The sequence below is a fragment of the Periplaneta americana genome, chromosome 12 (genome assembly GCF_040183065.1).
Source record: "Periplaneta americana isolate PAMFEO1 chromosome 12, P.americana_PAMFEO1_priV1, whole genome shotgun sequence".
NCBI classification, from domain to species: Eukaryota; Metazoa; Arthropoda; class Insecta; order Blattodea; family Blattidae; genus Periplaneta; species Periplaneta americana.
This window is the reverse complement of record NC_091128.1, coordinates 172,414,188-172,435,206: the sequence shown is the minus strand read 5'-3', so window position 1 is coordinate 172,435,206 and position 21,019 is coordinate 172,414,188. Positions and strand designations below refer to the sequence as shown.

General features: G+C 36.1%; 1 protein-coding gene across 2 annotated transcripts in view; it reads left to right on the top strand.

Annotated features, from left to right (window-relative positions):
• Positions 1 to 21,019, top strand: part of smash (smallish) — a 598,237-nt gene that overhangs the window by 140,801 nt on the left and 436,417 nt on the right. Inside the window, exon 1 of one of the 2 annotated variants that reach the window (XM_069842564.1) lies at positions 17,944 to 17,958. The exons of the other annotated variant lie outside the window; for it this stretch is intronic. The gene's annotated coding sequence lies outside the window, so the exon portion shown is untranslated. Of the gene's footprint in view, positions 1 to 17,943; positions 17,959 to 21,019 lie in introns of those variants that run through there. 2 annotated transcript variants of the gene reach the window in all.

The window sequence follows — 21,019 nt, the reverse complement described above, 5'->3', positions numbered from 1 at the left end:
AATGTCTATGAATTCGGCCCAAACTGTTTAGACTTAAAATAAAACCAAGGCATATTAAGTATTTGGCCAATTCTACAGGGGCGTCTCCTATTAAGATTTTTGCTGAACAAAAAAGAAAGTTAAAATGCGTCCAATAGTGTAGAAATCGTTGCACACACAGCAACGAAATGTCAAAAGTCGTTTTCTCGGTGTAGCGAGTGCAAAATGCTTGCCTTTCTGTAGAAATTTCGAAATTGTTCGTTTAGAGCATTACAGTACTTTCTCTTTACAATCAGTTCTACGAGAAAGTAAGCAGTATTTAGACATATTTTAGAAATGACGACTACTAGTAGGCCTAATGCAATATTGCTGTTATGCGTGAGATCAAAGTCCACATGTTAAACTAAACAGCGGACAGAGCATATTTAGTGAACGAGGTTTAGTTCACTGTCTTAGAATGCGTTATTAGTATTGCAACTTTCATTTTTTGTTGAAGACATATTTTTCTATATGTAGTGTAAAGAAGTTTGGTTTAATCACTTGTTTTCACAGAGTTTTCATCTTTAATGACGAAAGTTCTATAAGAAACAAATTAAAATGTCAGATGTTAGAGAAATAAGTGGGTTTATATGCAGAAAAGTGTGAAAATAGTCTCGGAGCCATTATCCAGTTGTCCTACTTGGGCAAAAACCGGACAGCTGTCACATGCCCTGCGATTGTGTTGTCATACTATACGTGATTGCAGGGAACTTCCTGATCCGCATTCTCGAACTCTTCAATTTAAAATTCTCTGGTCATTCTCCAGCTAAAAACTGTAGGCCCGGGTTGAGATTTGTATTGTATTTATTTAGTCTGACGAGATGGTTTTACAGCGCTTTGGTCAGTTGACAACAAAGGTCGTCAACAGTGAACGCTATACCATAATGAAACGCACACCAATTTAATTTCACGGGTAGATAGCAATAACTTTTGAAGTAGATGCCGTCGTAAGACATTTCACTACATATCAGTTACAGCTCGCATTCTACAGGCTTAATGGATTGGCACAGATTAAAATCTCTGAACTTCCACTTTTGTTTTCGCATTTTGAATTCGCTTTCAATGCCGTATTCAATATTTAATTTATGATTAAGGACTTCCCCCGCAAAAGGATGTAACATCAAATTAATGAAATTTTCAAGTATTCATTTATAACAATAAATGATTTCATATAATAGCTGAATAAACTTGTATCCTTGATTAGTCAAAGGGTTCTGTAGTAATGTAAAGACCTAACGAATTATGCATCTGAAATTATTTTCCTTTTCCTGAAACGTGTACTATAGGTTTGTTGGTTACACCCTTATTCCGGGGAGGTCTTCAATTAGGTATACTTTCATTTCTTTCTTGATTCGCATATGATTAAGTACATTTCCGTAATATATCAAACTAGTCATAGTCAAAGGCACAGAGTCATAGTGACAGTCATAGAATAATAGTCACTGGCCTCGGAGGATATAATCAGTGATCTCGAGTCAGAGTGAAAACTGCAGAGTAAGAGTCAGAATCGGAGCCAGGACGAAGGGCCGCAGAGCCGTAGCGAAGGGCTGCAGAGCCGTAGGTAAGGGCCACAGAGTCACAACGGAGGGCCGCAGATCCGTAGAGAAGTGCCGCAGAGCCGCAGCGAAGAACCATAGAGCTGTAGTAATGACTGCAAAGCCGTAGCGAAGGACCTCAGAGTTGTAGCTAATGACTGCAAAGCCGTAGCGAAGGACCTCAGAGCTGTATCTAATGACTGCAAAGCCGTAGCGAAGGACCTCAGAGCTGTGGCTAATGACTGCAAAGCCGTAGCGAAGGACCTCAGAGCTGTAGCTAATGACTGCAAAGCCGTAGCGAAGGACCTCAGAGCTGTAGCTAATGACTGCAAAGCCATAGCGAAGGACCTCAGAACTGTCGCAATGACTGCAAAGCCATAGCTAAGGACCTCAGAGCTGTAGCTAACGACTGCAAAGCCGTAGCGAAGGACCTCAGAGCTGTAGCTAATGACTGCAAAGCCGTAGCGAAGGACCTCAGAGCTGTAGCTAATGACTGCAAAGCCATAGCGAAGGACCTCAGAGCTGTAGCTAATGACTGCAAAGCCGTAGCGAAGGACCTCAGAGCTGTAGCTAATGACTGCAAAGCCGTAGCGAAGGACCTCAGAGCTGTAGCTAATGACTGCAAAGCCATAGCGAAGGACCTCAGAGCTGTAGCTAATGACTGCAAAGCCATAGCGAAGGACCTCAGAGCTGTAGCTAATGACTGCAAAGCCGTAGCGAAGGACCTCAGAACCGTAGGCGGAGGGACACAGAGGCGTAGCGAAGGACTGTAGAGTCGTAGCTGAGGACTGCAGAGCAGTAGCGAAGGACCTCAGCTGTGGCAGAGGGCGGAATACACTTGGGCGGAGGGATGCAGAGCCGTAGCGAAGGACTGCATAGGCGTAACTCAGGACCGCAGAGTCTTAGTCTATAGTTTCAGAGCCATCATTTGTAGTCATAGTGAATATTTCCAGTTATAGTCAAGATTCGAATAGTCGGCCGTGAGGAATGGAATTAGTCGTAAGACACAAGAGCCAGTCGTGGGTCACAGTCTTGGTCATGAGTCAAAGCGTCAGCAAAAGATCATGATCTGTAGAGTTATTAGTCACATAGTTGTATCAGTCTGTTTGACGCATACAAATTAATCTAACAATTACACCACCAACCAATCTAATAGAAATTCAAATATAATTAAGTACAGAAAAATTAACTAAAATTACAAATACACGCAATAATCCATATCCTCCTAATTAAACTATTACCTAAAATATAAAAAATTTTTGTGCACAGTCAAAATTTGTTACATACTAAAAGAGGTTTTAAATATGTAACCCAAGTGAAGACTGTAAAGAATATACAGCAGTAGAATAATAAACAATTAATAGATAAAAAAAAAAGTATCGCCAAGTCTGGGGATTTGACCTTAGTACCACAGTCTACTATATACAGTCGCGTAGCTTGAGGTGTTTTTTTTGCAAATCTCGTGATAAAGCGCTCCAAGCGGTTAGCAACTAGAAACAATAGACTGTCCATGGTCGACTTTGGACTGTGTCGTATTTCTATCGAGTGCTAGCTCGTTGCGTATTTCACATTGATGCTTGTGAAATGTTCGTTATTGGTTATAATGAAAATGTTAATGGCTAAAATATAATAATTGGAATAATAATATGGGACAAGGAGGAGACGTTTGTAGTGCTATAAACTGTAGCAACAGTAAGAGAAAGAGGCCAGAGTTATCCTTCGTCCGATTTCCGAAAGATTCAGAAAGGTTCCTGGGTTTCCACAAGAATACTGTGCAGAAACAAAACTGTTAATTTGAAGTTCTTTGTGACTGTTAGAATACATTATATCCTTAAATTGCACAATGAAATGTTTCAGTCTAACCGAAAGGACATTAGATACCGGTTAAAGTTCTGTTACTTAGGCTGCTAAATTTCCAGAGAAATAAAGGTTAGGTCTACTTTTTTTCAGAGGATATATTTTTAATGGTAGCTATTAATTTTGTTATTATTTTTATGTGTTATTTTACTAAAGACGTAGAAAAATTAAGTTTGTTTTAATGAAATTTATTGATCACGTTTTATTTTCAATTCTGGTGGGATTATTATTGCTTAGGCCTACTTTTTTCTTCAAAGGATATGTTTTTAATTATAGCTGTTAATTTTGTTGTTATTTTTATTTGTTCCTTTACAAGAGACGTAGAAAAAGTCTGTTACAATAAAATTTACTGACCACGTTTTATTTCCAGTTCTAGTGTGATTATTATTGCTTAACCTCATCCCACTTTGTTAACTACGTAAGCCTACACTACAAGTACCGGTACACGTAAGTTACTCCATTAATTCATATTTCCATTATTATTGTTGTAAAGAGAAATGCAAATTAATATTTATTGGTTTCATAGTTAATTATCGCTATAATCTTGAATGATTGAAGCTATTATAGTAAATTTCAGTTCGTTTTGCACAAACAAAAATTATATTAACTTATTTCTTGCAGGTATCTTCGAGTTTATGGTGGAATTTAATATACTTCATTAAAATAATAAATTAACTTTATGCATTTAATATTTCAATAATGGAAGGAAGGTGTTAATTTTTCCAAAAGAACACGACAACGAAAGTGTAACATATTTTGTCGGCTGCTAGGAGAGAGATCTGCGATGATGAGGCGATAGTAGCGATCCTAGTGGTGGGCAACTACCCATGTTTGCATTTTTACTACATATTGAGCTTCGCGACTGTATATAGTAGACTGTGTTAGTACCTTAGATGTTCTGATCGAAACGTAACCAAGAAACGACGGTATCGCCTTAAAAGTTATTTTTTGATACGTCTATAATCCTTTGTGTGCCGCAACATGCTCGTCAACTCGGCACGGCTTTCATTCAGATATTGTGTTTCCTGTTCGAGCCCCCCTTGTGGGAACATAACGGGATTCTCTCGTGTGTTTCTTCCGCACACATGCCTGACGGCGCGGCGGCTTATTTGCATATTATTTGTGGTGGATCATACCACACTCAGGCTCGTTCTCAGTGTCTTGCACACAGCTCGTCCTGCTACACAATGCTTTTGCCCACACCAAGGTCAGAGCAGGCAGCGAAAGTTAATTGTAACAGGAAAGAGGGAAAGTGATTGCGGGACTGCAAACAGTTTCACAGTCCATCGAGTTCCTGCATGATGATTCAGCGTCCAGCCTCACGATCATCATGATGATACGTCTGTTTGTCCATCCGATGGTTCCAGTGATAGTGACGCTCAAAGGATTACAGAAACGAACTATTTTAATTGCTTTAAATGAGATAGTTCACGATTAGGGTGCGTACACGTTGGAGCAACGATAAACGATGAAAGAAACGATCTAGCGACGCTTTGGTATTATCAAAGAATCAAGTGTTCATATCGGAGCAACGAGGACGCGGGAGGAGAAAACATTTTGATTTATCAGTAGAAGATATTCTATGCATCCACTTAATGAGAGAAGATATACAGGAAATATCAGCTGCTAGGTTCGAGGTTAATACAGGGTGCGTCAGAAAGAACGGATGGATTTCACATGGCAAGTAAATTGTAAAGATTCATCAAATCAAAAATTTATTGTTATCAACATATTCACCAATACATGCAGTTTATTTATGTAAAACATCATTATCCATATGATGTCCTTGGCTTTCAATACAGGCATCGAGGCGTTTTCTGATGTTCGCCATCACTTTCACAGTCATAGCTAGTGCAATTGCCACGATTTCTTCACGAATCGCTGTCTTCAGTTCGCCCAGTGTATGTGATCGATGTTTACAAACTTACGCCTTCAAATGGTCCCAAAGAAAGAAGTCGCAGGGCGCGAGATCTTACCGTAGCCTCGGACAATCTCAGTGCAATAGAATTTCGTCCAGGTGATTTCTTCTTTAATGTTGAACCTGTGATACGAAATGAAGCCACCCACCGCAAAATTGAATTCCGAGTTGGAATCCTAGCGTGACATCCGATGTCGAAATGAGTCCTGAGTGGCGATCACAGACTCTTCATTTTTCAAAAATGTCTCTGCGATGAAAGCACGTTGTACACCAGACCAACACCATATTCTCAACTGAAACTGCATTCTATGGCTGACCCAACAGTCGTGGTCCCCCTCACTATATCTCTCTCCTCGTTGCGTATCGATAGTTTGAAATCCATCCGTTTTTCTGACGCACCCTTTATAAGTTAAATAAGTACAAAATTAAACCCGTTTGTCATCCCAAAGATAGTATAAATTCGTTGTGTTGTGATTGGTTCTTGTGATCACATAACAAATGACGAATAAACACACAACTGATCAATTTTACAATATCTACAATAATTAATTTAATATCCCGAAATAATAATAAATCGATTAATATTCGGATATATTGTTAACCACCGGTCATTATACAGATTAATATGATCTTAATCAGAGATCATATAAACGACAAAAGCGAAGAAAATGGAACTTTTCTTTTTCGTCGCTTTTATCGTGCATCTTCGCTTTTATCGTTACTCCAATATGCACACCTCAATAACAATGCATGCTTCAATTCTCCCTGATATAGCATCGCTGCTTCTTTTATCGTTTATCGTCGCTCCAACGTGTACGTACCCTTAGAGTTAAAGTAGGCCCTAGCCTTGATGTATAACCAAGAACTACAGAATATGAAAGAACAGATATACGAACAAGATACGAGTAGTAACCTGCAAGTCCACCGCTGTTGAGTAACAGTTTGCACTCTGACAGTGAAACGAGAGGGCCCGGGTTCAGATCCTGGTTGGGGCAAGTTACCCGGTTCAGGCTTTTTCTGGAGTTTTCCTCAACCCATCAAGAACAAATGCTTAGTAATTTTTGGTGTTGGACCCCGGACTCATCTCGCTAGTATTATCACCTTTATCTCATTCACACGCTAGATAACTATAGATGTTGATAAAGCATCGTAAAATACTTACAACTTACAAATGGCTTTTAAGGAACCCGAAGGTTCATTGCCGCCCTCACATAAGCCCGCCATTGGTCCCTATCCTGAGCAAGATTAATCCAGTCTCTACCATCATATCCCACCTCCCTCAAATCCATTTTAATATTATCTTCCCATCTACGTCTCTGTCTCCTTAAAGGTCTTTTTCCCTCCGGCCTCCCAACTAACACTCTATATGCATTTCTGGATTCGCTCATACGTGCTACATGCCCTGCCCATTTAAAACGTTTAGATTTAATGTACTAATTATGTTAGATGAAAAATACTATGCGTGCAGATCTGCGTTGTGTAACTTTCTCCATTCTCCTGTAACTCCATCCCTCTTATCCCCAAATATTTTCCTAAGCACCTTATTCTCAAACACTCTTGATCTCTGTTCCTCTCTCAAAGTGAGAGTCCAAGTTTCACACTGACAATGAAAAAGTTATTCTGTTTGTTTGGTCAACTGTACGAAGACAGATTTGAACGTCATAAATGATACCAATAAGACATCACTCATCAGGCAACTAAGCCATGAGATAATGGTGTAGGGCGGCTAGTTCCTTTCCGCCCTCCATTGCATACATCGCTGGCTAGTAACATATTACACTAATCAGACTTCCGATGCATACAACAATAATTGAAGAGTGTCACCCCAAAATTCGCTCGGTCCATTTGGTCATTTTTATGATTTATACATATATATGATTTTTTTAGACATCTATCATTATATTTTAAGCGTCCTTTCTTCCAAAACAACGCCAATCCTTGTCTAAAAGTTTGTGTTATTGTGCATGTCACTCGAAAACTCGCTCAGTTCGTAGACCGGTGGATTAAAAAAAAAACTAGCCCAGTCTTTTCATAAAAAATGGACAGAACGCGTTTTGAGATCACTCTGGAATTGTTCTTCTTCTGACACATATTGTCACGTGAGAGGTACTGCCTGATAAGATGCACATATGAGACGCTGAACGAACAGAATTATTTTCCACTTTACCTTTTTATAACAGTGAGAGAAATGCGATACACAAACAAAACTTGTGTTGAAATCTCATGGAAAAACTGAGAATGCTGATTAGGCCTATTTTACACTTTGAAAATAACAATATGAGGAGCTCTTTAAAGCAATAAACTCAATAGCAAATTTTGTTGGTTGGGCCATTTGTGTACTAAACATCTTCAAGTAAGTTTATTTATTTATTTAAATTTAAATATACAGAATAAAGAATATAATTACAAACAAACAAGAGAAATAGAAATAAAATTATACAAACAATATAATACAGGAGATACAGTAGCATTAACCAAATTTGAGACCGAATGAGCAGCGCTCGTGTTCGGTCGCAGTTCAGATATAATATTAATAGGCCTATAAGAGAATATAAAATAAAATAAAATAGGAAATAGAATTAAAGTTACAGTTACAGAAATTATGTAATACAATATTAATATAAGAGAACTATAGAAAATAAAATATAATAATATTAAAAATAAATAAGTAAAGTAACATAGGAACTAAAATTTAAATTACAGCAGCAATGGAATTATATAATACTAGTGGCTTGTGCAGCAAATACTGCTGCAAACTAAGTTCGTTAGACGTTCAAATAAAAATTTTTCAGATTTATTTTCAATGAAGAATATTTGTCTTTTTAATAGTTATTTGCTTCCATAATAATGAAACATACTCCCTCTGAATGGATCTTTTTAGGCCAAATACTTTTTCTTGAACCTATCCAACTTCAGTTTTTGAGTTTCAAAGCGAAAACGCAAGTATCAATGTCAGGACGATAGCAGTAGCTATTTCAGGTCATTGTGGATTGTAGGCAAAAGTTAAAAAAATGTCAGGTTTGCTAAGCTTTCGAACAATAGCATTTTCGTATAGCTGCTGCATGTAGAACTTGAAATGTAGAGCGTAAAATCATTTTATCCTACTAAGAGATCTTGCTGAAATGATCTGGAGACTACAAAATTTTCTAGGCCTCTTATTTTATCAGTAAGTAATACCTTTTGATCTTTCCTTAGGAACTGTAATTTTTGCGCTCTGTCGAGCCAATACTGAAGACAATGACACATATCAATATCTACACTACATCGCCATTAAGTATATGAAAAAGACCCAACCCCACTGGGCTAATAAGTACAAAAATATTTGATTTTTAATAACAATATTATTATCTCACTTAAGTTTTGTAGTTATATATAGCAGCCACTTAGTAAATTATAGAAATGAAGATCTAAATTAAGATATTCTCTACATTTACTTACATAACTTCAAAACGTTTCACTTTCATGTCATCAATATAACATCAATATTATGTACAATTAATGAAAAATAGATGCATCATGATATTAACTATAATAATATTTAATTTCTAATGGTAATAATGTCATCAAACCACCTCAAGTTTCGTAAATTTGAATATACAATACACAGCTGTACTCAGAAAATTGTTATACACTGCAGAATCAGTTTTTAATAACAAATTGAATTGAGCTCTAAATATGTCGGCAATCCTGCAGGTCATGGCCTTCATGTAATAGCCTATTGTTTATTGTAGTGTGTGTTTTGTTCTGAAATTCAATCAAGTCGGCCGTGATTCATTAAAATTAGTTCTCAAAACTGACAACAGATGGATTTTGGAAAATAGGAAAATTATGTAGGAAAATTGACATTTCACTGAAAACTACTACTTTTCCGAAAAACCTTGGGTTCCAAGCTTCAAAATGAGGGGTCATTTATTAAAATCCCTTCAGCCGTTTCCCCGTAATTTCCATTGCCAGTTCAAATTATATATATAGATAATATTAACACTAGAGAAGAATAATATCGCACGTGAAAAGTAGGACTATATACATATATCAAAATTATAGAATACAAATATAATATAGGTTGAATATCATATCAGAATTTCAATTAGGGATAGAAAAATGTATTACAGTATATTCTACGTGAAGATTTACTGTATTTATTGACGCGTAATAGTGAATGTGAATAAAATCCGTCAATAATTTACGAGAAACTGCTCCATGCAGGGAGACAGCATTTCTGAAACTACTTTTTTGACAATGGGGATGCTAAAGATATTTCCGCGAAAAGCATGAATTCGATATTTTGCAGGTATAAAAGGGAAATTTAACTGACACGGCATCTCCGCATCAACGCAGAAAACGACTCAGCTAAACATTCTCAGCAAACAGAAGAATGCGACTGCTACATGTCCAGAGGCGATGCAGGCAAAGAAGCATGTGTACCTGATCAGTGAAGCTGTTGCAGTGGATGCTGAATACTAAGAATGCATCAAAGGAAAGTCAAAGAAGGTTGTATAACATTGAAAAAAAAATTATATATACAATACGGGGAGTTAAAAAGTAAGACTTCATTTAAATCAGTCGCATCTTCGCTAATTTTTTTTTTTATTTTCATGCAATCCTGAAAATCCGAACATCGTCTTTTTACGGAGGAATCGAATTTCTTTATTGCAACCATCCAGTTGTCATAGAAACGAGTTTGTTTAAAAACAGTATCGTTTATGCGAGGCCTTCGTGATGTTACACACGCCTGGATGATCAGTTTGTAAACATTCCGTAACGCCACTTTTTCGAGCCAGCGTAGTATAAATCATTTGAAGCTACGTTTTTTTTTCTGTACAATTGAAATAACTAAGCTTATTGTTTAATACTATGTGTTCTGTGCATTAATAACACAGGCCTGCAAAATTAAGTGTCCTGAAAACTTTTCTAAACATTTAAGCAACATTTATGGTTTGTTGGGATGCTGAATAAAAATCTGAACTCAGATTTTCTCCATCTCTACCCATTCCTTATCAACCAGAAAAGCTTTTTTAAATAAATAACATACCGTTTTTATAATGCATACGAGTTCCGTCAAGATAAATTTTCATAGTCGTTCCATTTCTGGAATGTAGGAAGAACTGCTTACATACCTCATCAAAATGGTTGGATTTCTTGCACATGCATATGGATGTGGCATCATCTGATATTATAAGAGTGACTTAAACACTTTAACGACATTACATTAACTTCCTGTGAAATGTGTTGATGTATATTATTGTGACATTCAATTTTACGTCTCATAATATTTTTCTTTGCTGACATTCCTTTTATTTATAAAAAAAAAACCTTTGCTGATTGACATCATTTTATAATGCAGCAGAATCTTGTCAAGATAACTCATCATAGTTCTATCCGTCTGTTCATTGTGTTTATGACATCAAGACGACTTCATTTAATGTCAATATCCACTTAAACAATGTGCTATCAATTTTTGCTTCTGATAAGAAATGTTTTATCTCTGCGAACTCGTACTAGGTTTATCCTACTGTATATTACCAATGTGGACTTGATCACGTAATTTTGTGTTTTGTGTGAAACTTCAGGTACGGCAGCATCTGTGCATTTCGAACTGGCTGCTCAAGGTCAAGCAATGGACTGCATTTTCCACGTGTTTTTACCCCATTTCTGGACCATTCTCCTCAACTAAAGTCAGCTGAGACAATCAGGATTACCAGTGCTTTAGTTCACAGTTTTCAGTTTAGTGACTCGTGCATGGTTTTACGTGATCTTGAGCTGCCAGTTCGAAATGCACAGACAATAGCAACAGTTGCCATGGGAGATGTTAAATTTTTTGCTAGATTTTTTTTAACTCAATACATACTGCATAGTTCAATTTTTAAATCACTATGCATACGAAAACGAAAGTCATTCTCAAAATAATCTAGTGGATACCACGTTAACCGTTGTTCGAGGTTCACGGGTTAAACGTTTGTTGTATAAAACAATTGATATAATTGGATCGATATAATTTTGTCGTTTTCGTCGTAGAATCTATGGGCCCATGGTGTTCCGAGGAGAAGTTGTTAACTTCTGATATCGGCAAGTATTTATCAGCACTTAACGGTGACTCTCGCTCTACGATTAATAATCTATATATATAATTTGAACTAGTAATGGAAATTACGGGAAAACGGCTGAACGGATTTTAATGAGTGACCCCTCATTTTCATGCCTGGCATCCAAAGTTTTTCGGAAAAATAGTAGTTTTCAGTGAAATGTCAATTTTCCTACATAATGTTCCTATTTTCCAAAATCCATCTGTTGTCAGTTTTGAGAACTAATTTTATTGAATCACGGCCGACTTGATTGAATTTCAGAACAAAGCACACACTACAATAAACAATAGGCTATTACACGAAGGCCAGGACCTACAGGATTGCCGACATGTTTAGAGCTCAATTCAATTTGTTATTGAAAACTGATTCTGCAGTGTATAATTTTCTGAATACAGCTGTGTATTGGATATTCAAATCTACGAAATTTGAGGTGGTTTGATGACATTATTACCATTAGAAATTAAATATTTTTATAGTTAATATGATGCGTCTATTCTTCATTAATTATACATAATATTGATGCTATATTGATGACATGAAAGTGAAACGTTTTGAGGTTATGTAAGTAAATGTTGAGAATATCTTAATTTAGATCTTCATTTCTATAATTTACTGAGTGGCTGCTATATATAACTACAAAACTTAAGTAAGATAATAATATTGTTATTAAAAATCAAATATTTTTATACTTATTAAAGCAGTGGGGTTGGGTCTTTTTCATATACTTAACGGCGGTGTAGTGTAGATATTTATATGCGTCATTCTCTTCAGTATTGGCTGGAGAGAGCGCAAAAATTACAGTTCCTAAGGAAAGATAAAAAGGTATTACGTACTGATAAAATAAGAGGCCTAGAAAATTTTGTAGTCTCCAGTTCATTTCAGCAAGATCTCTTAGTAGGATAAAATGATTTTACGCTCTACATTTCAAGTTCTACATGTAGCAGCTATACGAAAATGCTATTGTTCGAAAGCTTAGCAAACCTGACATTTTTTTAACTTCTGCCTGCAATCCACAATGACCTGAAATAGCTACTGCTATCGTCCTGACATTGATACTTGCGTTTTCGCGTTGAAACTCAAAAACTGAAGTTGGATAGGTTCAAGAAAAAGTATTTGGCCTAAAAAAATTCCATTCAGAGGGAGTACGTTTCATCATTATGGAAGCAAAAACTATCAAAAAGACAAGTATTCTTCATTGAAAATAAATCTGAAAAAATTTTATTTAAACGTCTAAAGAACTTAGTTTGCAGCAGTATTCGCTGCACAAGCCACTAGTTATATATAATAATAAATTTTCAGTCAAATACACTTTTCAATTTGTGAGGTCAGATAATCTGTTACATCACAATATTTAATACAAAGTCACTAATAATTTCGACTTTAAAAAGTCATCTTCGGGTGCATGAGATGCAAACAATTTTAAAAATAGGTGATAAGTGGATCTAACAATTAATAATACAGTAAGTAATGCACATGCTGGCATTTACAATTATATAAGTTCCGTGCCTCTTGAGGTAAACTGTACATGGTAAAGCTGAACACTGATGCTAGATTCTCGTGTGTATATAAGACAAGGAGAAGGCACTGCATGATATTAACCTTATACAATTAAAGGCTAATTATTCTCATTAGGTCATGTCATTAAAATTAAATTTGTACAGTTTGATATTAACTATGTTAAAATGTTAAATATAATGTATAAATTTAAAAAGTGGAAAAAGCTGTGATGCAAATGCTGTTGATAGGAGAGTACGCAGTCTAATTCATCGTGGTGAATGCCATATTTGTATAGTTGTTCAGTTGTTTGCGTCCAGACAAGGAGGCGTGTTTCACCCGACGTTACATGTTTTAGTCTAATGCCCACGTGCATCAACGTCGGTTAGTGTAACCACCAGTTAAAATTGTCATCTAACCTCTGGTTAAGCATTTTTACAGTGGATCGACCTCGGTTACGACTTAAATAGGAGGTTAACCACAGTAATCTATAACCGGCCATTTTCGAGCGGTTAAAGGAGATAACCAGTGATTAGTAGAGCAAGTAAAGCAAAATGGCGGCCAGAGCCACAGATGTTTACTTCGAAGACGATTATTATTGTACAATACTTGAATTACTTGGATAGAGCGTGGGCGTGAAGTTTCTTTAGTGGAAAGAGAGAATCTTTACGAGAAATTAGGTGACAGAAAATTTCAGGAGGGATTTTGTTTATCAAAATCTACAAATGGCTCACTTGCAATAACTCAAAAACAGTCATATTTCTTCTGTTGATCAGCTCCTTATGTTAAGATTCTATGTAACTGTTATTTTCTGTATTAAGAGGGAATACTTGAATATCTCTTTCTCTGTCACTGGCTGAACAAAGAGAGGTTATGGATGGATCTTAGGATAATGAACAGTAACCTGGTGTAAATGGGATCTTGAGTCGTACACACATTTCTACTATCTTCTGCATCCTTTTCCTTTATGAATATTCCTTCTTTATTATATAATATATTTAAATCTATTAAGTAAGTCTATCGATACTTAACCTCACATTGGGATATACCGGTAATCATTTTTGCATTCAATTTTCTATTTTGTACGATTTTAACCTAACAGCAATGAAAAACAAAGAAATGCAACGCGAAAATGTAGGACATGTTCACTTCGATGTAGAACGGAGTGAGCGCAGTCGTTTTTAGATGTTGACTATTATCTTTGCTGTGGTATGAATGCTTTCCTTTAGTCATTTTGTAGAAACAGAGTACCATCATAGACTTTGCTCTGGTTAAATGAAGTGTCAGCTAACTATGTTTAAGTAATCGGTGATTATGAATGGTGCACAGAAATTACATTTTAACCACGGTTACTGTTTAACCGTCGTTTCGTAATCTATGATTACTGCGTTTTTAACCGATGTTGATGCACTTCGCCATAAAACATATATATTTAACATTTTAACATAGTTAATATCAAACTGTACAAATTTAATTTTAATGATATGACCTAATGAGAATAATTAGCCTTTAATTGTATAAGGTTAATATCATGCAGTGCCTTTCCTTGTTTTATATACACACGAGAATCTAGCATCAGTGTTCAGCTTTACCATGTACAGTTTACCTCAAGAGGCACGAAACTTATATAATTGTAAATGCCAGCATGTGCATTACTTATTATATTATTAATTGTTAGATCCACTTATCACCTATTTTTTTTTTATTGTTTGCATCTCATGCACCTGAAGATGACTTTTTAAAGTCGAAAATATTAGTTACTTTGTATTAAATATTGTGATGTAACAGATTATCTGACCTCACAAATTGGAAAGTGTATTTGACTGAAAATTTATTATTATATATAATTATTAATTGTACTCACACTTTTCTGAACCAACATGTCTTTCAAAATCTAGCTCTACGGCTTAGTACCGGTATTGCCATTCAACGAGGGAGCGCTATAAGTATTATGGGGACTTTTCCAGAATCTAAATCATTCGAAGAAATATTTTATTTCGTGTAGAGCTGTAGACAGTTTCTCGCATCCTTTAGTTTTGTTGCTAATTTCTAGTTTGTCCCTTACTCAATTGTTTAATTTAAATTTCAAAATTGAATTAAATTTTATTATGTATAAGACAGTTTGATATGTTTTTTAGATAATATATGATTAAATTCTGTATAATTGATAGCTTGTATAACCATGGAGAATAATAAAATCTTTCAGCTGGCATACAGAAAAATACAGGGTGTCATTAAAAATGTTTCCGATGACGACACAACTCGCACAACAATGATACCAAGAATGGTTTGTTTTTGTGAAAAAGTATCTTTTAATATGTACGTTTGACATATCCGAGCGTTTTTCGAAAAACATTTCCATTTAGCTGTAGCATAAACTATGCGTGACTTTTGAAACGCACTGTACGTACAGAGAGTGTGACCAAATTTCTCCAACTCATAAACATTTCACATTAAGACTGTCGCAATTTTACAACTTTTTAAAGTATAAACATCCCCCAAAAAATACATTCACTTAAAATTTTGAATTTCTAGTTGTACGCATGTTGGGGGCGTTAATCCATTGAACTCGAACTTCCCGCATCGCTATGTGAAAACGTCTATAGCCAATGAATGCTCTTTGTACTAAAATCATTCCATGTTGTTTCATCATGCTGCCTGCAACGTGACACCCAAGCGGCCTTGAGTTCGTGCCGGCGTCCTAGTCCGTGATCTGGAACGCCACCCGGCGCAATGAAGCATCCATGGCGTGGGAGACAACCCGCTCCAATACATAGACTGCTGTACACCTGAAGAACTTACTTTTAGAAAATATGGCTGCTCGAAATCGCAAGTGCCATTCATCAAATGCAAAAGCCGATGCCGATATCTATACTCACTTAAGGCAACACAATAAGTTGTTAAATCGGATTGTCTTGGATTTGGTCCTAATAACTGTAGCTTTTTAATTGTTTGTGTTGAATAAGAAAACTTTTGGCTGTTGAATTAATCTAGAATGGTTGTTATCTACTGCATTGTAAATTAAAAATTAATTTTTAAATTTTGAAAGTGTTTTTGAAAGGAAAAAAAATTAAACACATGTTAATAGCACATTCCATAACCTAAAACTCTAATGTTATTGACACATTCCAGAATTAAAACTAATACTAGCGGCACATTTCAGTTAAAACTGTTATGGTAAGAGCACGTTCCAGAACTTACGAATCTACTGCTGATGCTCCAGAACTTAAGACTCTAATGTTAATGGCACATCCCATAACCTAAGACTCTAATGCTATTGACACATTCCAGAATTAAGACTCTAACGTTATTGACACATTCCATAACCTAAGACCCTAATGCTATTGACACATTCCAGAATTAAGACTATAATGCTACTGACACGTTCCAGAATTAAGACTAATGCTATTGACACATTCCAGAATTAAGACTATAATGCTACTGACACCTTCTAGAATTAAGACTAATGCTATTGACACATTCCAGAATTAAGACTATAATGCTACTGACACGTTCCAGAATTAAAACTAATGCTATTGACACATTCCAGAATTAAGACTATAATGCTACTGACACGTTCCAGAATTAAAACTAATGCTATTGACACATTCCAGAATTAAGACTATAATGCTACTGACACGTGTCAGAATTAAGACTAATGCTATTGACACATTCCAGAATTAAGACTATAATGCTACTGACACGTTCCAGAGTTAAAACTAATGCTATTGACACATTCCAGAATTAAGACTATAATGCTACTGACACGTTCCAGAATTAAGACTAATGCTATTGACACATTCCAGAATTAAAACTATAATGCTACTGACACGTGTCAGAATTAAGACTAATGCTATTGACACATTGCCAGAATTAAGACTATAATGCTACTGACACGTTCCAGAATTAAGACTAATGCTATTGACACATTCCAGAATTACGACTATAATGCTACTGACACGTTCCAGAATTAAGACTAATGCTATTGACACATTCCAGAATTAAGACTGTAATGCTACTGACACGTTCCAGAATTAAGATTAATGCTATTGACACATTCCAGAATTAAGACTATAATGCTACTGACACGTTCCAGAATTAAGACTAATGCTATTGACACATTCTAGAATAAAGACTCTAACGCTATTGACACATTCTAGAATTAAGACTCTAACGCTATTGACACATTCCAGAATTAAGACTAATGCTAGCGGCATATTCCAGTTAAAACTGTTATGGTAAGGGCACTTTCCTGAACTTAATACTCTAATGCTAAATTATTGCAGAACTTAAGATTCTATTTCTAATGACACATTTCATAACCTAAGATTTTAATGCTATTGACACATTCCAGGATTAAGACTAATGTTAGCGGCACATTCCAGTTAACACTGTTATGGCAAGAGCGTGTTACGGAATTTACGACTCTAATGCTAATTGTTCCAGAACTTGAAACTCTAATGTTTATTGTTCCAGAACTTAAAAATATAATGCTAATTGTTCCAAAACCTAAGATTCTAATGCTAATGGCATATTCCAGAAGTTAAGAGACTCTTATCGCACGGAGGGCGATACTATGGTCGTCTTGCAGTTCTTGCAAATGTGCTCCCACGTCGTAGCATGTTGTGCACCTAGTTTACTTGTCGTTTGAACAACAGTAACATTTCCGCTGTGTGAAGAAAGTGACTGTAACACACATTCGAGTTTACAGGCCAACTTCACCGTGACGGTCGAGAGGCAGACGCTGAGGCCAAGATAAACATTGTTCGCCCTTCTCAGGAATCGAGACGGCGAAGAATTTAATTAATGTGTTCCAAAAAGTTACGATAGTAGCTCATTTTGTGAACTGAGGCAATATTCTGGAAAGTCCTTGTCGCCACCATAATCACCAGAATCATGCTTCACAAGTTCCACAATTTCTTGCCTATCTTCTACCAACATGCCACATGGAACATTATAAAAGCTTTAATGTTCATGATTCGAGTATTATGGATTGTCTGTGGTTGCTACGAAGCGTTACCATGGAGACGGAAGAATTCCTGATGAAGACTAAGTGGGTAAAAGTGTATAGATTCCGATATCGTTATAAGAAAAGAATTCTGACAGTTTTGTAATATCGCCAGGGGTAACAAGACATGATTGGACGCTGCGCTAGGGCATGGGTTCTAATCTTGCTTGGTGTGATTTTATGTGAGCGTCGATAACCTTACACTTAGTAGGTTTCCTGACACTTTGAGACACATTATGTAGGAACGAATAAAAGGAATTTTCTGAACTAGCACCAACAGATAGCGCGCGTGTACTTTGACAGATTCGCTTTGCGTGTGCATTTGTTTTCCAGTATATAATAATCATTGAGAATTTACGTAATTTGTTGGTATATTAAATGCTCTTAAATACTTTAGATGCCACATTTTTGTTCTGTTCCTCTATTTATAAACCAGGGAAAGGTTTTTATCTTCAATCAGTTTCCGAAAGATTCTTACATCAAGCTCAGACCTGCTTCCGCCACACATTCACGTGCTGCTGTATGAATGCCGTTGTCACTCAGTGTCAGTTTGACAAGATACTGCTTGTTCTTAGAGTGTTCTGATTCACAGCAGACAGCACAGATACATCAGCCGTCCGAACAACACATTTTACATATATAAAGAAAACCATTTTTCAAGTAATTTGAAGCCTCCATTGCATAATGATTTTTACATTTTCACTTCAACTCCATCAATTTCACTCTTCCTGAACACAAAATTGTCCATGAGGTTTATATGCGATAGTTTCACAAGCAGGGAGATCTTTGAAACATCCATCTTTACTAGGAAATGACTTGGACTCTTCTGGTTCCTCCGATATTGCGTGATTCACCTTTATTTTCATATCAATAGATGCTTTCAACCTTAAAAATGTATAACTAATTAAATACCGGCTTAAAAGTGCTAGCTATTAAATAAAAATAACTACCTACTTCAAGTAAGGAATTGCTGACTATAGTTTCATTTTGGGAGAAAGCAAAGAAAAATTGTAACGAAAACATATGCAACCTCTAAGGAAGCTATGTTAGGTTAGGTTATATTCAGTACCGGTACGTTTATGAGTTCGTTTTACAATAGGATGATACTAGACCTACAGTAAACTCTCCATTGACTGGGATGTTGATTATATATATATATATCTATTATATATATGCCTATAAATAATATCATCTATATGTATAATAAGAAAGTTGGGGAACGTTGACGTCAAAATCCATTTCGTGGAAAATGCCTTTAATGTGGACTAATATTAAAACCATGTTTTAACTTCAAATTTTCAAAATCATTCTACACATTCAAAACTGAATGTCCTTAACCTACAAAAGCCATGAATAATCGTAAGACTATTGGGATCATATTATTTCGTCCTATTAAGAATACAGTATAATCTTTCTGCATCTAGAGAAATACGAGGAACTCAACCCTATAAAGAAACACCATTGGTGGCTGTTTTCGCGCACGGTACATACAGTAGGAATGAACGGAAAAGACAATATTCATCTTTGACAAAGTTCCTATTTTCTTATTTATTCGTGCACCTCGTTCTCAAAAGTTTTCATTTAGGTTCATGAACATTCAATTTACTCATATCTATATTCTGCATACTGCAGATTTTCCCAACCATCTCTTAAAAGAGAATAGCTCAGTATTATACAAGTGTAAAAAAAAAAAAATGTATCCACGTAACATGCCATGAAGGCACTTAGGGGGGATGGAGGTAGAGTCCCATGCATTCCATGACCTCGGCACTGGAATGAGGCGGTGTGGTCGGCACCACGCTCTGACCGTCTTTTACCCCCGGGAAAGACCCGGTACTCAATTTTATAGGAGGCTGAGTGAACCTCGGGGCCGTTCTGAAAGTTAGACAAGAAAAAAAAATCCTGTGACCACCTGGGATCGAACCCCGGGCCTTCCAGTCCGTAGCCAGCTGCTCTACCAACTGAGCTACCCGGCCGCCATTATACAAGTGTACCCTATTATTTATTCTAATTTAAATTAAGGTAGGAGGTAAGAAAATAATTATATTAAATTATACTTGTTATACAAAAATAATTATAAACATAATTTCGACATGCACAGAAAACCAACAAGCCAGAAAACGTAAGCAATGCAGCATGTAGCCCTACAACATGTTATGCCGCCTGGAACGCTCCTGCCATCTAACGATTAAACTTCGCATATGATTTCCCTATTCGGATGTTTCGAGCGTTCTTAGCTTGTCGAATGCCTTAAATTTGTAATAGGATGAATTTCATTGTCGGTGAGCGCAATGACAGATCGCCAACCACAATAGCCATTAACATAGAGTGCGCTCACGACGTGATCAGAGAAGATTGACGTTTGACCTTCTGTCAGGTTGCTGATTTAGGGAACGTGTCCATTCGGCAGCGCCCACTGTATTATTTATCGCTCGGGACTAATCATGCATCACGATGGTAACCACATACTGCGAATGCCATGGCAATATTGGAATCGATTCTTTACTCTTCTTGTATCCAAAAATCGACAAGTTCATAACGTTCACTGCATTCATTCATTCATTCATTCATTCATTCATTCATTCATTCATTCATTCGTTCATTCATTTAGTCCCCTCAACGGGAGGAGTTAGTGAAATTCGACATTTTTTTTTTTTTCGTAATTGACGCACAATTTTTGTTTGTTGTATGCAGAAATAACACAGCTGCAACAACTTAAATTCGAGATTACTTTCTGACCAAAAATTTGGGCCCTAAAATTTCAGGATACATCAATTAACTAAACTGATAATATCTCAACCATTTCTAAAATGAATTCAAAACTTCTATGACATTTATCTCCTAAAAGCACTGTTCTTAAGGGTGGAGGTACACCTTTCGCTAGCATAATTCTAACTACATTTCAACATTTTTTTTTTTACTCTGAATCTATAGATCCTCTGGAAACAAAATTTGGCATGCTTAATATACACCATCTGCACATCAGTAAATAATTTTAATGTTTTTGAAAACCCAATAGTTATTTTTTAAATTATGAACAATTTTGAGAATTTATTTTTCATCCGAGCAGCTTTCAAATGATAACTCAAAACGTACTTAAGAAATC